Source organism: Portunus trituberculatus, chromosome 20 (genome assembly GCF_017591435.1).
Source record: "Portunus trituberculatus isolate SZX2019 chromosome 20, ASM1759143v1, whole genome shotgun sequence".
NCBI lineage: Eukaryota > Metazoa > Arthropoda > Malacostraca > Decapoda > Portunidae > Portunus > Portunus trituberculatus.
This window is the reverse complement of record NC_059274.1, coordinates 5,490,233-5,509,480: the sequence shown is the minus strand read 5'-3', so window position 1 is coordinate 5,509,480 and position 19,248 is coordinate 5,490,233. Positions and strand designations below refer to the sequence as shown.

At 39.8% G+C, this 19,248-nt stretch overlaps 1 long non-coding RNA gene across 10 annotated transcripts; it reads left to right on the top strand.

Annotated features, from left to right (window-relative positions):
• The first annotated feature begins 4,469 nt into the window (after positions 1 to 4,469).
• On the top strand, positions 4,470 to 18,816 carry LOC123506742. 10 transcript variants are annotated; one of them, XR_006675497.1, is made up of 6 exons: positions 5,705 to 5,988; positions 6,450 to 6,603; positions 10,081 to 10,323; positions 13,084 to 13,873; positions 14,122 to 14,271; positions 18,363 to 18,816. It is a non-coding gene; the product is annotated as an uncharacterized LOC123506742 (long non-coding RNA). The 10 variants fall into 10 exon arrangements; XR_006675499.1 differs by lacking the exon at positions 18,363 to 18,816 and adding an exon at positions 14,564 to 14,663; XR_006675504.1 differs by lacking the exons at positions 5,705 to 5,988; positions 14,122 to 14,271 and adding an exon at positions 4,470 to 4,502.
• Positions 18,817 to 19,248: the final 432 nt, after the last annotated feature.

Here is a 19,248-nt window from a genome sequence, read left to right as displayed (position 1 = left end):
GTTTATATCGACCAGGGCTCACAACAGGACGACCGTCGGTAAATTCAAAACATAATTATTGAGTGGTTCTCTGAAATAAATGTATTTTCTTGATATGTCATTAATTTGTATGATGTGTTTTGATAAAGTTACTTGTCGAACCTCATGGGATGGTGCGTTAAAACAATAAATTGGCATATATATATATATATATATATATATATATATATATATATATATATATATATATATATATATATATATATATATATATATATATATATATATATATATATATATATATATATATATATATATATATATATATATATATATATATATATATATATATATATATTCATTGAATATGTAAGGCTCCAGTTTAAGCACAAAATTGAGGGCGTTTGGCACAGTCCTGCTCCAGTGACTGAGAGAGTAACATGCTTACTCCAGCAGGAACACAATCACCTACAGCGACTTTTAGAATTGTTCAGTCTTCATATGGCAAAAATTATAATAAATGATAATGATGATAATAATAATAATAATAATAATAATTACAATACAGAAAAATTATATGATAACTTGGACTTTGGCAGACCCTAGAGTACTGAACTTACTGGCAATACTTGATTATGGTCAGTTTGAACTTTATTTATTTGTTTGGAGGAGCTGCGGTGTTACTCTATTTATTGTTAATACATCTCGTCGCCAAGGAAAAAATGCACAGTGGTCTTGATCAAAGATAATATATCAAATATAGTATGAATAATTTAGGGAAAAATTGTAGGATCTTTAGAATTGTTAGGACGGTATTTTAAGATATCATTTCCATATTTGTATGTCGAAGTAACTTGCAAGCATTTGGTTTGCCGTCTGCTTTCAATAATGAGGAGCAACCCTGTTGTTCTGTACTCCAATAATCGCTTTTGTTACCTGGCAAAACAAATGTTAGCAGGAGTTTATTAGGATGGTTAAAGTCTGGTTATCAATATATAAACACAAATACAATAGTGTCAATATTTATTGTTGGTAATATTACGCCATTTTAACAACGCACAGCAGATATTCATATGGTCCGGTTTGTGTCGAAACTTTTAATTCCTGGCTACTTTTCCGTCACCTCCAGTTTTTCTCCCTTTGAAAAGATGTTGTGACTTAGGTTTAGAAATGTCTTTACTATGTTCCCAATTTCACAGTAATATTGCAATGCCTATTATATTATTTAATGTTTAATGACGTGGTTGTTCAGCTTAGTAATCTAGCTCTGACGATCAAGTAGAGAAGCCCTCGCTCGAGCAAAGACAGTTTCCATGTCTCTCCATTAATACGGGTCAAAAACGCACAATATCACACACACGCTACCTTGCGTTTAGTTTAGCTTCTCGTGTTGCGTTCTCGGGAGGAGAAGGAGGAGGAGTTGACAGGATGGTGATGGTGGTGTTGATGGTGATGATGATGATGCCGGAGGAGAAGGAGCGTCTCGCCTTGTACTGCCCTTCTGCCACGATGATGGTGATGGCCCTCAACTCTCCACCACGACCGAGATAACTTCCCCACGCTTGGCCACCCAGTCTTCAGAAGTGTTATCTTTGACAGTCTGGGCCGGCCTATCAGATAGTGACTAATTGGACTCTTGAGTGAGGCGAGGCCGCGCCCCGAGGAAGTAGGAGGAGGTAGGTAATGTAGGTAGGTGGTCGAGAAAGTACAGTGTGGGTTATGAGGGGCTGCGACCGAGGCCTCACTTGCTCGCTCACTCCCCCATCGTCACGCGTCACTGGTGCTCATGAACTGCTCTTTGTACGGAGGGAGAAACTGACTCTTCTCGAGACAAATGTGGCTTTGTTTTTGGACTAGTTAGGATGAATGCGCTGTATTCGCTCTCCCTTTTAGACAAAATGCTGCGCGGCCGGCATCTGTCAGCCTCGATGTGTCAGCTTGTTTTGACTGGAAGAATTTGGCTTTGTACTCGAGTTGTTTGAGGCTGGTGGCTGCCGGCACAGGCAATACACCTGCGTCACACACTTTTGGTGCCATGGTGCGGCTGCTACAAGCTTTGTTCTCCATTGAAGTTGTTCTCAATCATTTTACGGAATGAAGCGTTTACTGTTATTTTTAGCCCATTTCACTGTGTTCCGCCAAAAAGTCGGTGTACATGGTCTAGGCTTTGTCATTTCCCTTGGTTAGTATGTGTGCTTATGCATGAGTAAATGAAGTAACCTTCTCTTCATTGGACAGTTATGCATAGTTTTGAATATAATTAATCAAAGACGATCTTTAGGGTGGACACTTCATTTGACATCTTTGTAAGCAGCGTTCAGGGGCTGGTGTGCTGCCCCGTTGAGAGAAATGTTGTATAGTTGTTGTTGGAGTGATAATCATCTTGGAATTTGGTTTGAAACTGTATAATTTTGTAGAATAACTAGTGGTCACAACCTTTTCTGTGATTGTACATGCAACTCCAGGTCCACAACAGTTGAATGACCTTATTATGTGGTCTCTAGCAGTTAATGCGTTTGTAATTTGCTTACAAATGCAGTTTTTCCAACCACCACAAACAACAGTAATCAGTACATCACAACCACCAACATGTGACCATAGAATAATAATTATGATAAGAATTATAATACTACTAATAATAACAATAATAATAAAAAGGACTACCAGTCTCAACAGAATACAAGATATTTCCACATGGTAAAGTGACCATTACGTACTACTAGACTAAAGGCTATTATTGTGCTACAACACGCTCACACTGCCAGGGCGGGCCTTGGGGACGTGGGTGGTTTCTGAACGCCGTGCCCCATCCCCCCCAAGTCCCACCACCCTCTGACACGGGTCACATCCTGCGTGTCCACTTGATATGGAAGTAAAGAGGTCAGACATCACCCCAGAGTCTTTATTTCCATCCTTCACCTTCTTCTCTTGTTTCCAGCGCGACTTGGCCTACATGACTTCCAATGGCCGTCCCATTTTTTTCTTTTGTGTCTGCTACCTTTTGTCTTCCAGTGCATATGCACAGAGAAAAACGAAATTGCATATTTGGCATTGAAGTATATTATGGTTTTAAGAAATAATATAAAAATGTGTTTGGTACCAATTTTGCAGATTAAGTGTCTATACTGTAGGAAACATTATAATGATCTTAGCGTGCTCTGTAGCAGGACGCTGGTCCACATGATGACACTCAGATCCAATAGAAGCAAATTGTGCATTTCTTAAGTCACCTGCTGCTTGGCCATGCAGTCTGTGGCAAAAGAAAGGGAAGGCAGAAAGGTCAGATGAGATACCCTATGAGATGCATTAAAATGGAGGGAAGCTGTGATTGACAGGTGACAGGTGTAGAGGTAAGAGTGTCGAGAATGTGGAATGAATACAGGGTGACTCTTTTGCATAAGACAGGATACAAGAGTAAGAATGAGTTGAAGCTTTATAGGCTGATTACTTTAGTGAACGCAGTACGCAAAGGGGTCAATGCAGTATTGAATTAGATATCGTGTAAATTGATTAAGAGAGCTGGAGTGTTAGGTGCTATATTGGAATCCTGGCATGATCTCCTCCGAGCTAGGGTATGGTGTATGAATGTGAATACAAAGAATTTCAGATGTTCTCAGTCCCGCAATAAAGTGTGCCAGCAGGTGTGTAATATGGGAGAGGATGAGACGATGGAGCATGTGATGCTGGAGAGAGAGAGAGAGAGAGAGCAAGTGATTCTGCAACTATTACTCAGTGGCGGAGCTAAGAGGGGGAGGAGAGGGTCGTCCGCCCCGGGCGGCACTGTTTGGGGGTGACAATTTTACGTCACTAGGCCTGTACGTGCTATTGATTATTAGGCCTAAGCTCACATTCTAGATACACAATCCTAGATGCGTTTATATCTATCTTTCTATCTATCTGTCTATCTATTTACCTATCTATCTATCTATCTATCTATCTATATATACATATATATATATATATATATATATATATATATATATATATATATATATATATATATATATATATATATATATATATATATTAGTCGTAGCAAACTCAATCCTCAAAACATTGCACACGCAACCATCATCAGGGGCTGAAGTAGTGATTGTGGTGGTGGTGGTGGTGGTGGTAGTAATAGCAGTAGTAGTAGTAGTAGTAGTAGTAGTAGTAGTAGTAGTAGTAGTAGTGGTAGTGTTAGTGGTGGTGGTGATGGTGATGGTGATGGTGGTAGTGGTGGTGGTGGTGGTGGCAGTACTAGTAGGAATAGTAGTAGTAGCAACAATAATTAATATTAGTAGTAGTGGTGGTGGTGGTGACAGATTACACACACACACACACACACACACACACACACACACACACTTCATAATTAACACACACACACACACACACACACACACACACACACACACGGCCCGGTAGCTCAGTGGTTAGAGCATTGGCTTCACAAGCCAGATGACCGGGGTTCGATTCCCCGGCCGGGTGGAGATATCTGGGTGTGTCTCCTTTCACGTGTAGCCCCTGTTCACCTAGCAGTGAGTAGATACGGGATGTAAATCGAGGAGTTGTGACCTTGTTGTCCCGGTGTGTGGTGTGTGCCTGGTCTCAGACCTATCCCAAGATCGGAAATAATGAGCTCTGAGCTCGTTCCGTAGGGTAACGTCTGGCTGTCTCGTCAGAGACTGCAGCAGATCAAACAGTGAATTACACACACACACACACACACGCACACACCGTAGTGTAGTGGTTAGCACACTCGACTCACAATCGAGAGGGCCGGGTTCGAGTCCCGGAAAGCGGCGAGGCAAATGGGCAAGCCTCTTAATGTTTGGTCCCTGTTCACCTAGCAGTAAATAGGTACGGGATGTAACTCGAGGGGTTGTGGCCTCGCTTTCCCGGTGTGTGTTGTGTGTGATTTGGTCTCATTCCTACCCGAAGATCGGTCTATGAGCTCTGAGCTCGCTCCGTAATGGGCAAGACTGGCTGGGTGACCAGCAGGCGACCAAGGTGAATTACACACATACACACACACCACATTTACCAAACCTTCACCACACCTGCGCACAATTTGTAAATACCTAAAGACTTATAATGCTATTAATTATTGCATATCACAGAATTGAAGGGGACACTAAACTAAATATTTTCCTTTTCTCACGCCTAGTAAATATTACATAACCACTCGTGCTTTGAAGTTTGTTGTATTTAGAAATGAATAGCTAATCTTCCAGGTCTTGTAATGTCATCAGTTAAATAAAAGGAATCCTATGGGGCCGATTCTTTTTTTTTTTTCCGATGGAAGGAAAGATACTAGCTTGTAGACACATTGGTTATGTTTGCTTGATGGTTGTTATATCAAGGTGAAACAAGCGTAGAGTAACAAGCCATAGCCGTGTTATGACATTCCTGATCAAAATGTCATATTTAGTTAACGCGCGCGTTAACACTGAGGAACCAGCAGGATTCACATTACTTTATCAATACCTAAGTACATCATTCTTATTAGTACGAATCTGAGTATAGGACAAGTTGTACTACCTATCTATGCAGTAGTATCAATACCACTCTGATGGCAAACTTTCTTTTCAAGTAATATGCTAGTTAATAAGGCGACTGTGGCTACACAAAGACAGACAGCGACTCCACGTGGCCACTGTGCTACTAACCCTCCCACTCCCAGACCCAGTATTCCTCAGTCTCTCGTGGTGACAGTAGGTGAGCGAGTAAGCAGGTACTACCATATTGAAAAGCTTCCGGTTGGTTTGACATGGGATTATGAGTGTGTTTTTACGTTTCTAGTAACATAGTAATAAGATTTCTATACTCAAACGGCTCCGATTGAAGTGACTCGTACAGGATTTCACGAGTGTTTTTGAAGTTCTGGTGACAATATCAAGACCAGGGTTAAATATACTAATAGACCCTGAACAAGACTGCGTTGGTGTTTCCACGTCTCCAATTTATCATATTACTGGACTAATCCACGAAACCGAGCCACAGAAGTAGGACTACGTTATCAAAGTGAGTGTTTATTTAAGGTGAGCCACAGCCAAGGGATAACCTTGGATAAATCACCAAATGCCTTTCGTGCCATTTTTATTTTTTTTATTTTTTTATTTTTTTTTATTTATTTATTTTTTTTTTGTGAAGTAGAGGGGGAGGGGTGTACCCAACCCTTATTTATCAGCCATTTCCAGCTTTACCTCTCAGTATTATATGCCTGTCTTGCCACAACATGCAGCCACGTTATCAAGTTTTCATCATATCAGCTATTGAGATTGTTGTGGTGGGTGGATTCTATCCAAGTTAGGGTGTGGGTGACGTCCGGTAAGTGGATTCAGTGGTGGAATGGACTTGTTCACTGCATCACGAAGGTAGCACGAATGGAGTGAAAGGGATGAGAAGGAAGTGAATAGAAAGAAGAGAAGGAATAATGGTATGAAGGTGAAGGAAGTTAATACTGTCATTTAACCTCCACACAGACTCTGTAGTCAGCAGCCCCTAATGGTTCCCGTGATCCGTGGCCTGCAAGACAGCCACGTCAGGATAGAATGACCCGGTATATTAAGACCAGCTGATCTACTGATATGCTGCCGCCATCATCTCAAAGGCTCAAGAAACAGCAATCTAGATGAGGTAAGAGGTTCATGATTGGCTTTAGATCAGAGAGGTCCTGTCTTACAAATTTGCTCGATATCTTAGAATATATTACCAAGGAGTTAGATGATGGAAATAGCATAGATGTTATATATTTAGATTTTAGCAAGGCGTTTGATAAGGTACCGCATAGGAGGCTAGTGTACAAATTGAGACTACATGGGATAGGGGGTAGGTTAGTTGATTGGATTAGTGAATGGCTTTCTGATAGGAAACAGAGTAGTATTAAATGGGGCAATGTCTGAGTGGAAGGAAGTGGTTAGTGGGGTACCCCAAGGATCAGTGCTAGGACCTCTTCTTTTCTTGGTGTACATTAACGATTTAGATATAGGAATTAGTAGCAAAGTATCAAAGTTTGCAGATGATACTAAGATAGCATGTGCAGTACAGGGTGAAAAGGACAATTACAGAATACAACGAGACCTGGACAGGCTGATAGCATGGGCAGACAGGTGGCAGATGGAGTTTAATTCTAAAAGTGTCAGGTTATGCATTTAGGTAAAGACAACACAAACTTTAACTATGAGATGGAGGGATGTTGGCTAGAGGCAGTAGAGGAAGGAAAGGATTTAGGAGTAGTGATAGACAGGACTATGAAATTTTCAAAGCAATGTTTAGAAGCAAGAAATAGGGCAAATAGGATCCTGGGTTTTATAAATAGAAATGTTAGTTATAAAAGTAAGGAAGTGGTGCGTAGCTTATATAATTCCTATGTTAGGCCCCATTTAGAGTATTGCATACAGGCCTGGTCACCCCACTATAGGCAGGATATCAACATGTTAGAAGCAGTTCAGAGAAGAGCAACTAGGATGATACCAGCATTAAAGCGCCTGGAGTATAGAGATAGATTAAAGGAATTAAACATGTTTTCATTTGAGAGGAGATGTATAAGAGGGATATGATAGAGTTATTTAAAATGTTCTCAGATACAAACTACATAGATGTGAGATCTTTCTTTACCTTAGAGGAGGGAAGTAGGACTAGAAATCATGGCAGGAAGATTAGAAAGCAAGGCTGCAGGTTAGATATAAGAAAATATTTCTTTAGTCATAGGGTGGTAGACTTCTGGAATGCATTGCCAGAGACGGTTGTAAATAGCACTAGTTTGACAATGTTTAAAAACAGATTAGATAAGCACTTAAATTTATTAGATTTATAATTATGTATAGCGCTGCATGATAGTTTTTATAAGAAATTTACTATAGTTAAACAAGACATGATCCCCATGTATGGGGACCACAAATTGTAGAGGATTTCGCTGCAGGACTTACCCCTGTTAATGGGCCAAATATTTAGAATTAGTATATAATGTATTGTGTACTTGTAAGTGTATCTTTAAGTACTGATGACGAGGTCACTGTGCGACTGATACAGGATAACCTAGATGGGCCCTGGTGGCCCTTTGTTATCCTATTATTTATGTTATGTTATGTTATGTTATGATAGTCTTCACAGTGTTTGGACTTTGTCAAGGAAGTGTGTGTTTGTGATTGCTGTACACAACCACAAGACACTATTATTTGTAGATTAATTTGATAGTGCTCTGTTAAGGGGAGATTGCTTAGGTATATCATTAAATATTGGAAAATTTTCCATGGCATGCCTCCTATTACCGATGATAAACTTTTTCCTTGTCCTTTCATGGATAGTACAAGGAGCCATAACTTCAGGTCACAGATTGCAGTCAGATGGAGATTTTTTTCTCTGAGATATGTCAATTTAAGGAATAATCTTCCTTCAGATCTTGTTTCTTACGATAACATTGATACATTTAAACATATACTTAAAGTTCATTTGGGGACATATTGTTTGATTTTGTTGATTAAGCTTGCCAGTCACTGTAAAGTATGCATTGTTGCGTAATGATGCACTTTCCAGCTATTTGATTTAGTGACTCCACCATAGAATATTTTTCAATTATATGCTGGCACATCAACAGAGTGTGGTTTCCCGCTTCCTTTTGCTATCCAAATGGGAGAGGGAGGCCCACCAGGTAAGTATATCCTAGTCTTATTGCTCCTCAGGATCCCCCCAATGTAAAGATGTCTCTGCCATTTTGCCTTAGCTAATTGGGGGAGCCAGATGAGGTATTACTGTAATTTTCCTTAGAATGACTGTTGTTACTATGTCAGAGACTCATCTTTGTGCTAAAGACAGAAAGAGATGATAGCATCTGGCATACATTCCTCACTCTTCCACACTTTAGTTTAACACAGCCTGTTTTTATGCTATACATAATATAGAAGTGGCCAACAAAAGTAATTGAGCTGTCTATCACTATTGTGTTTCTGCCAGGAATTGTGGCAAGTCTTTCCTTCAACTAGCCAAACACTCCATCAATAGAAAATACCCAATCTTTCTAGATCTATCCCCCTTCATGACTTTTGGCACAAAGCCAAAAATATGACTAACAACTTTGCTTTTTCATCTTTTTCTGTTTCAACAGGATGGTATCACTGGCATCTCTTCTATCTTTTAACAATCTACCATAAACACAGTAAAGCTTCAAGACCTTACACACTCAGTTGTGAAAATCCGTAAAAGCCCAGAATACTTGTCTTCCTTTTGCTAAGTATTTTTTATCACCTGCCTCTCCTGAAGCCTCCTTTATGCATCACAAGTTATTATATTCCATTTGTACCTTCTCCGACTCTCTTTATCAATATCATACCATGAACACCATGTACCTTACCAACCACATTCATTGACTGATATCTCTTTCATAACCATTCCTCAAATGCCTTCCTTTTTTTTCCCTCCACAACCACTATTATCTCTTCACATCATCATTTACTTTCTTTTATTACTTCACTTCATACTCATTTCATACCAAATATATCGGTATTCTCCACTAAAGCTTTCTTAAAATTACTTCACTCTACCTCAATATCAGCCACTTCTTGTTTCACTTCAGTTATGGCATCCAGATTCCTTGACAGATATGAATGCAATCTTGATAAGCAACTGATAGCTCTACATCACACAGGACTTCCTTTCCCCTATAATGCAGTGGTTCTCAACCTGGGATCTCCAAACTCCCAGGGGTTCACAAGATTTCCAAGGCTACTTAGATGGGTGATCTAAAAAATATCCTTTGGAGTACCATTGCATATTAAGTTGGTGTCGGTCACTAAATTAACATTCCCGGGGTTCTTAGATGGCTGATTTAACAATATCCTTCACTGTACCATTGCATATTTAGTTCGGTCACTAATTTTATATTCTGCTCTTAGCTAGATTACTTGAGGTTTGGATAGATGGTCTTATAATTTGTGGGGGAATTCTTGATAAGGAAAAGGTTGATAATCCCTGCTCTAATTGGGTCACCAAGAGTCCAAGAGAAAAGGATCTCTGAACTTTTTCTTTCTTGAATGCTCTTTTTCACCTTATTACTTTCCTCCTCTCCCTCTATGCTTCGGTCTCCTTAGGCATTTGTTAACTTATCTTTTCTGGCAGGTTTGTGGACGTCCAGCAGCACACATACTTTCAGAGAGACTTGTTGGAACTGCAAGACAAAGAATAAGGGTGAGGATGAAGGACACTATAACATTCACTGCACTGAAGGAGGAGGTGTAAGGAAACTGACTTCCTTGAAGAAGCTACAGCAAAACTGGTGTTTTCCTCATGCCACCTCCTCCACCCTCTCAATGTCTGAACATTCACTGCATTATTGGTTTAAAATTTCTTTTTTTGTGAAAGGTGAGGTAGTGCATATAGTTTCAACTGTTGGGTAAATTCTTAAGCTTGGCCATTGTGTATTATTCAGTCAGCCTTTGTCATGACTGACAGTCAGAACATCATGATAGTGTGGCTGGTTATACCACAACATTAAACTTAACAATAAACATCAGCTTGCTTTCCTAAACTTTAACAAACCTTGCCTTACATGTTCTGCATGTGTCACGCTGTCACCCATAATCTTCTGTACAGGTAGTTCATTTTTGTCAAATATATGCACCACATACTTACTCGTAAAAAGTTGTTGTTAAAAAATACTCGGCAATCCTCAAGTGGTGAGGTTGCTGGACTTTTGATAGTCAATTGTTGCTAATTGTATAGTTTTAGAAAATTGTAATAGAAAATTACTATATAGACGATTACATACCATATTTGACAACATATAGGACATGCGGTCATATAAGACACACCCCCATTTCAGCAGGCCAAATTCAGGAAAAAAAGTTTTTAGTGAATTTAAGCTTATACTGTTAAAAGCAATCTAGCAGCAAACATTGCTGCAAAAGCAAGTTGGCAGCACAAACAAGCAATAAGCAATGTTATCATCAAGTTCTGGTCAGTGTGGGGCTGGGCAATGAAGATTAAAGTTTACCTTTCAATGTGCTCTTTAGTTGGTGTTCTTGCTGTTGCTGCATACACATAATTTTTTCATAGATGGCGGCACAAAAGCCCTGGCTTTTGCTCTATTGCCATGTTCCTTGGCATGATTTACCACTTGTAATTTGTAGGAGATTGTGTAGCTCAATCTTTTTCTTCCTGCTGCCATAATGGTGAGGGTGTTGATGTGTTTTGTTATGATCATGAACTTTGTTACTCCTCACGATCAGATGGCTTCAAGGCGGAGTTCTGATCAGATATTTGTAAGCATGCATCATAGCCTCATATGTTAGGTTGCTTTCATTTTTACATTAATTCATTTTAAAAAATAATGCTGGTAATAATAATATCAACAACAAAATAATTGATGCATGCAGTTAGGGTAGGTAGAAGTACTGATTGTAAGCTAGGTTAGTGAGCGTCAGGGAGGTCAGCTTACAGGAGGTCTCAACTTTGCATGTTAGACACAGCAATTTTTTTGCCCAAATTTTGGGAAAGACGTGCCTCCTATATGCTGTCAAATATGGTAGCTTTCAAAAATTGTAATAGTAAATTGCTATATAGATTTAAAAAATTGTAATAGAAAATTACATATTACTATGTAAATTTATAAAAATTAATAGTACTTTTAAGCTATACAGTTTTGTAAAGTAATTTTCTATTGCAACGCAGTAGTAATACATTACTACTTTGTAATGTATTACTAAGTAGTAATACATTTAAAAAAAAATTTTCCTGAGATTTTCTAAGAACGTAATGACATTATGAAGTAGAGGGAGAGAACTTCCTTTCTTTTACGAAATGTATCGGCTTAGTCTCTGGAGACTCTTCCAAGTATTTGACATAATACTGTACTTAGTACAGCAAGTACTAAATACAGTACTTTGTTGGATGTTTGTGCATTTTTTTTTTTTTATTTATTTATTTATTTATTTTATTTATTTATTTTTTTTTTGCATGCATTCTTTTCCCAATTTTTAGGGTTTTATTCCCAGTTTAAGGTTTAATCCGTTTCCAAAAATTTATATTTTACCGGTATGAATTTTTTAGTTAATTTGAGTTTATAAACAAGCTTCAAATAAGATAGGAATTGAATAGATCAAACGGATCTTTCCTCAGAATGTCTAAAAACCCTATTATGAGAGCTACATTTCATATTTATATAAACCTAAAAATTATTTATGATTTATTATACACTATCAGCACCACAGGCAGGTACATTCACAAGGTGATGAGAACAACCTGATAAAAGTGTATGAGCGAGCACTGACAGGAAGGAGTGAAGGAGTCTCTAATCCCTCCTAAGCCTGGGATGGCAGCATGCATAGGCAGGAAGCAATGTAGGTGTGAGACACAAGTCTCATAGTGGAAGGAGCGAGACAGATGACATCTAATCTCCCAATTGAACATTAAGCCAGTTTCTTGCAGTAGGATGTTGGGTTATTCACAGGATATGCAGGGTCGTCTTTAAAGTGGCAGCATCTGTAACAGTCAAAATTAGTTTTCTTTAAACTTTTTAAATAAGAACATTAGCGCTAAATGTATCGCATATTTGCACCGAAAGTACCATGTATGTATATCTTGTCATGTACACAAGTGTTGAACAACTGTAGTAATGTGCAACACTGGGTCTGCCAGGGATAGGTACGTGTGGCTCAAGCTTCTTAACAATACAAGAACAAACTAGTTCAGTACAATTATTTGCTAGGTATTCACTTTTTTTTTATAAAAAAGAAAAAAAGGATTGGTCAAGGGCAACAAAATATATATATATAAAAAAAAAGCTCACTCAGTTGCCAATCTCCTTACAGAGCCGATATAATTTGCCAAAGGATAGGACAAATGTCTATATGAATGAAATTAAAATTCAGTTTCACAAGTACTATATAAGTGACACAAGAACTATATCTGATAAAAGTAGAGCAATATTACAATCACCCATTGAAAATTAAAGACAAATCGTGTTGCTTCCCTTCAGGCCAACTTACGGTAATCCCTCCATGAAACCTCGAAACCTACTCTTCACCCAACACCATCATCCATATTTACCTAATCTAAAACTTTAAAAATCCCTATGCACTCGGCACAAAAACTTAACAAATAGTTTTCTACCAATCCGAACAGGTGACTCGATCGCTCGTCCCGACATCCTCTGGAGAGAGAAAAACAAAAAAGAAAAAAAAAATGCAAACAAACGACAATCAATATTTCACATTAATTCCTACATCTAAAGGTGCGTCCACACGATCGAACAATGTTCGACGGACAAAATTGTTACCAATTACCAGTGGAAAGCAGAAAGGCTCGCTGATGACGTCAGAAGCGAGCACCAAGTGGTGTACCGGACACTGTCCATGTTCGCAACATCGAAAGGTCAGACACTGTCTGGTGTGGAAGTATACGATATACGATGCTGCCAGGCACACGACAAACAAAGTCACTTGGTTACAGGATTTTCAAAGTCCGTCAGTTCACTAGTTCTCAATTGTCCTGTTAACATGACCAGCAGTACCTCAGTCAAGGAGAAAAGTTGCCACTGGGACAGAAAAGAGACCCTGCTACTAATAGAACTATACCGGCAAAATCTATGCTTATGGAATGTCAAGGCTGATGTGTACAAGGATAGGAACAAACGTGTCGCGGCCACCAATGAAATAACGGCAGGACTTAATAGAAGTGGATTATCTGCTACTACTTCTGAAGTGAAGAAAAAAAATAGAATCTATCCGTAGTCAATATAGGAGAGAGCTACGAAAACTGGAAAAATCAAAGAAGTCGGGGGCTGGTGCTGACGACATTTACACCCCCATATTATGACCTCTGCTTCCTCAACGATGGCGACAGCATGAGAGAATCCGTTTCAAGTATGGATAGCCAAGTGTCTCATGTGCCTGAAGAAGTGTCTGATCATGAGGTGAGTACGTACGTAATTGTCGTAAATCTGTCTGTTTACCTGTCTTTGAATGAGAAAACAAAATAACGAAAAACCAAACCATGGCCATATATTCTTTATTGCCACAATCCACCTTTATAATACATTTGTCAACGAAGCAATGTAAAGTATGTTCAATATGCAACATTGGTGATTTCTATGATACATTACTATTATAATTTTACTCATGAGTTATTGTAACTTAGCCTCATGTATGTCTGTTTTGCCAGATCACAGCACCTTCCTCATTGAAATACAATTGTGCCGTTGATGGTGGAGGTGTGTTCTTCATACTCGAGCGGTAGCATGCCAGGGATTTCTTCAGTGTTTTCTATATTTGCATCCGAACACAAATTTGGGGTGATAGGTGCTTTGCGAAGGTAATTATGTAGTGCAGTGCAAGCAAGAACTATTTTTCTACTTTTTTTCGTTCAAGGTTAATGGCTTTATGAAGCACTTCAAATCTTTTAGCAAGTATTCCAAATGCGTTTTCTATGGTGCGTAGAGCTCTTGACAGTTGGTAGGAAAACACACATTGCTCAAGGTTTTGATTTTGATGAGAGAAAGGTTTCATGATATGACGCTTCAGGGAAAATGCGTCATCAGCAATGATCACATATGGTAATATTTTTGAGCTGTTAGGGAGTACCTCATCATCTGGCATACCCGCAGATCCTGCTTCAATATGCTGGTTGAGAGAACAGTTATCCCACCTGCCGCCCGGTGGAATACTCCAGGAGAGGTACTTACGGGGATGTAGGCAGTGCTGCAGACTGAGTGATTCCCGTGTCCTCTCTTCCCGGTTCCCTTTGTGGTCTCATTTATACAATTGAGCAGCTACAGCCTGCCCTCTAAAGACAACTTCTACTACTTCCTACACTACACTACAACACCTTACACTTTTACACTCTCTTCAAATCAAAATTTAATAATGGCTTCACCACGCCCTGCCTCGGAGTCCCCCTCTGGGGAGGGGACCATAAATGTCCCCAGGTCGGACTGCCCTCTGCTGTCGACCTTGGGTGTCTTGACACTTCATCTAATACTTTCACTATCAATTTCTGCAACATTCGTGGCCTTCGTTCTAATTTTCAATCTGTGGAACACCACCTCTCCTCTACTAAACCTCATCTTCTCTTCCTAACTGAAACACAGTTGTCTGTGACTACTGACAGCAGCCCTTTTCTGTTCCCTCCTACTTGCTCTATCCTCATTTTCAATCCAAAGCTGGATGTTGCGCATACGTGCGTAACGACACCACTTGCTCTCGTGCCCACAATCTTGAATCTTCAGAATTTTCTACCATCTGGCTAAGACTTCAATGTCACTCTCTAACTAAATTCATCTGTGCTGTATACCTCTCACCTAATTCCTCTGACTATGTAAAATTCTTTGACTATTTGACTTCCAAGGTGGAGCACATCTTATCTCACTTTCCTTTGCTGAGATCTCCATTTTAGGGATTTCAATGTTCACCACCAGCTTTGGCTTTCATCTTCTTTCACTGACCAACCTGGTGAACAAACCTTCAACTTTGCTATCCTTCATGACCTAGAGCAGCTAGTGCAGTTCCCTACCCGTATTCCTGACCGCCTTGGAGACACGCCCAACATTCTTGATCTTTTCCTAACCTCCAACCCTTCTGCTTACTCTGTTAAACTTTCCTCTCCGTTGGGCTCCTCCGACCACAATCTAATTTCCGTTACCTGTTCTATCACTCCAGTGCAGCCTCAGGACCCGCCTAAGCGGAGGTGCTTCTGGCATTTTAACTCTGCTAAGTGGGAGGAACTAAGGCAGTACTATTCTGATTTCCTTGGGATGATTATTGTTTTCATGTCAGAGATCCTTCTCTTTGTGCCGAGCGCATAACAGAGGTGATTATCTCTGGCATGGAGCTATACATTCCTCATACTTTCTCTAACCCTAAAGCTAAAAAGCCTTGGTTTAACTCTGCTTGTTCTCGTGCTGTCAATGATAGAGAGGCGGCTCACAAACGGTTCCGTAGCCATCCAACTGCTGAAACTCATGCCCTATATATTTCTGCCCGTAATCATGCCAAATCTATTCTCCAACTTACTAAAAACTCTTTCATCAATAGAAAATGTCAAAGTCTTTCCAATTCTAACTCCTCTCGAGATTTCTGGCATCTAGCCAATAATATCTCTAACAACTTTACTTCTTCGTCTTTCCCTCCTTTACTTCATCCAGATGGCTCTACAGCTGTCTCTTCTTTTCTAAAGCTGAACTCTTCGCTCAAACCTTTGCTACCAACTCAACTTTGGATGATTCTGGGCATATTCCTCCTACTCCTCCACCCTCTGACTACTTCATCCCTAAAATTAAAATTCTTTATAAAGACGTTTTCCTGGCCCTCTCTGGCCTTGATTCTCGGAAGGCTTACGGTCCGGATGGAGTCCCTCCTGTTGTTCTCAAAAACTGTGCTTCCGAACTCGCTCACTGCCTGGTCAAACTCTTTCATCTGTGTCTCTCTACTTCTATTTATCCTTCTTGCTGGAAGTTTGCTCACATTCAACCTGTCCCTAAAAAAGGTGACCACTCCAATCCTTCTAACTACCGCCCTATAGCTTTGATTTCCTGCCTTTCTAAAGCCTTTGAGTCTATCCTTAATAGGAAGATAATGAGGCATCTATCAGCTCACAACCTTCTCTCTGATTGCCAGTATGGTTTCCGTAAAGGCAGATCTACTGGTGATCTTCTTACTTTCCTAACTGAATCTTGGTCATCCTCTTTTAGGGACTTCGGTGAAACCTTTGCTGTCGGCCTTGACATATCGAAAGCCTTCGATAGAGTCTGGCACAAATCTTTAATTTCTAAACTACCCTCCTACGGATTCTATCCTTCTCTCTGTACCTTCATCTCCAGTTTCCTTTCCGATCGTTCTATTGCTGCTGTAGTAGACGGTCACTGTTCTTCCCTAAAACTATCAACAGTGGTGTTCCACAGGGTTCTGTCCTATCACCCACTCTCTTTCTATTATTCATCAATGATCTCCTAAATCTGACTCAATGCCCTATCCACTCCTATGCTGATGATACCACCTTGCATTATTCAACAGCGTTCAACAGACGCCCAACCCAACAACAATTAAATGACTCAAGGCGAGATGCTATAGGACGCCTAACTTCTGATCTTTCACTTGTTTCTGATTGGGGCAGAGAAAACCTGGTTTTGTTCAATGCCTCAAAACTCAATTTCTACAACTATCTACTCGACATAACCTTCCAGACAACTATCCTCTCTTCTTCAATAACACTCAACTTCCCTCTCCTCTACATTAAACACACTCGGTCTATCCTTCACTAAAAATCTAAACTGGAAATTTCACATCTCTACTCTTGCTAAATCAGCTTCCAAGAAGTTAGGTGTCCTGTGGCGTCTTCGTCCATTTTCTCTCCTCCCAGCTGCTTGCTCTGTACAGGGCCTTATCCGCCCGTGTATGGAGTATGGCTCTCATGTCTGGGGGATCCACACACAGCTTTACTAAACAAGGTGGAATCTAAAGCTTTTCGTCTTATCAACTCTTCTCCTCTAACTGACTGTCTTGATTCTTTAAGTCACCGCCGCAATGTTGCATCTTTATCTGTCTTCTACCGCTGTTTTCATGCTGTCTGCTCTTCTGAACTTGCTAACTGCATGCCTTCCCCCTCCTGCGGCCTCGCTGCACAAGACTCTCTACTTCTTCTCATCCCTATTCTGTCCATCTTCCTAATGCAAGAGTTAACCAGTATCTTCACTCCTTCATTCCCTACACTGGTAAACTCTGGAACTCTCTACCTGTGTCTGTATTTCCACCTGCCTATGACTTAAACTCTTTCAAAAGAGGAGTGTCAAGACACCTCTTACGTTAACTGGACCCTCCTTTTAGATTTTTTTGTTTTTTCTCTTTCTCCTACTTTCCTCTCAACAGGGCCTGGCAACCAGCGGGATTTTTTTTTTACAACATTTTGTTTTCCCTTGGCCAGTGCCCTTGTAATGTAAAAAAAAAAAAAAAAAAAAAAAAAAAAAAAAAAACCATCCGACACTTCCATTAGTGCCCACGTCAACATATATGAAGTTTGAGTCTGCATTGGAGACAGCCATTAACACGATGCTGTGGCTTCCTTTGTAGTTGTAGTAGAAGGAGCCGCTATCAGGTGGTGGCCTTATCAGGATGTGCTTCCCGTCAACTGCTCCGATGCAATTAGGAAAGTTCCATTTCTTGGAAAACCCCTCTGCTACACGCTTCCACTCCTCCGCTGTTTGGGGTGTCTGTTAATATGAGAAAAATGTTATTAAAGTTTTTTTAAGCATTTTCTATATATATAATATATTATCCTCTCTCTCTCTCTCTCTCTCTCTCTCTCTCTCTCTCTCTCTCTCTCTCTCTCTCTCTCTCTCTCTCGTGTGTGTGACAGGAAATTAAAACAATAATACACGTTGGCATACACTAATGGCATTTATCTATTTTCAGATTTTCAATAAAATGAAGATGGTTCTGTAACCAATACAACACCAACGCCTGTCACACCTGTCCCAAGTACATCGCATGATAATGTACAACCTGCAACACCTGAGTCTTCACGCATTCAGACTCAAACTACCCGAGGGAGAAAAAGGTCTTTACTCACTGACGAGAGGCATGAGGGGCTTCAAGAAGCACTTCATCAACTTAAAGAACTATCTCGATCGGAGAAGGAGGATAGCGATGAAGAAAGTGCTTTTGGTGATGTTGTTACCAATGATTTACGAAAGATGAATGAAGAAAATAGGATCCATGCACAGAAACTAATTTCTGAGGTACTTTATCTGGGAAAATTAGGGAAGCTCACCTTTTCATCCAAGGTTGTTGGCTAATTATGTACGACCATAATTTTGTCTGTATTGAAAGTGGCATCAATATGTTTACAATAAAGCTGTGAAAGTAAGTCATAGTGTGTCTTTGTCCCAGGTTTAGAAACAATATTCATGAACAACTTTGCATATGTGTAAAGATGTAGTTTTATCTGATGGGTTGCGCTTCAAGATGGGTAATGTACGAGTAGGCAAACACCAAGCACTTAGGTTTTTTTACATACACCTAACAAGATGTATAATGTATGTAATTAATCTCGCGTCTATGCTCAACTGTAGGGATGCACTTCACATTATGCAAGTCATTTTCATTACCTTCATAATATTATATGCACTGTCACAAACAAGTATTACTTACCTTTAAGTATGGATCCTTAAGCACATCATAGATGGTTTTGCACATATCAGGAATGATTGCAGACAGACTGTTTTGAAATTCTTGTACTGTATTGAAGGGAACTGTAGGAGCACCCGGTGGAAAGGTACATCAGCGTTGCTTCCAGACG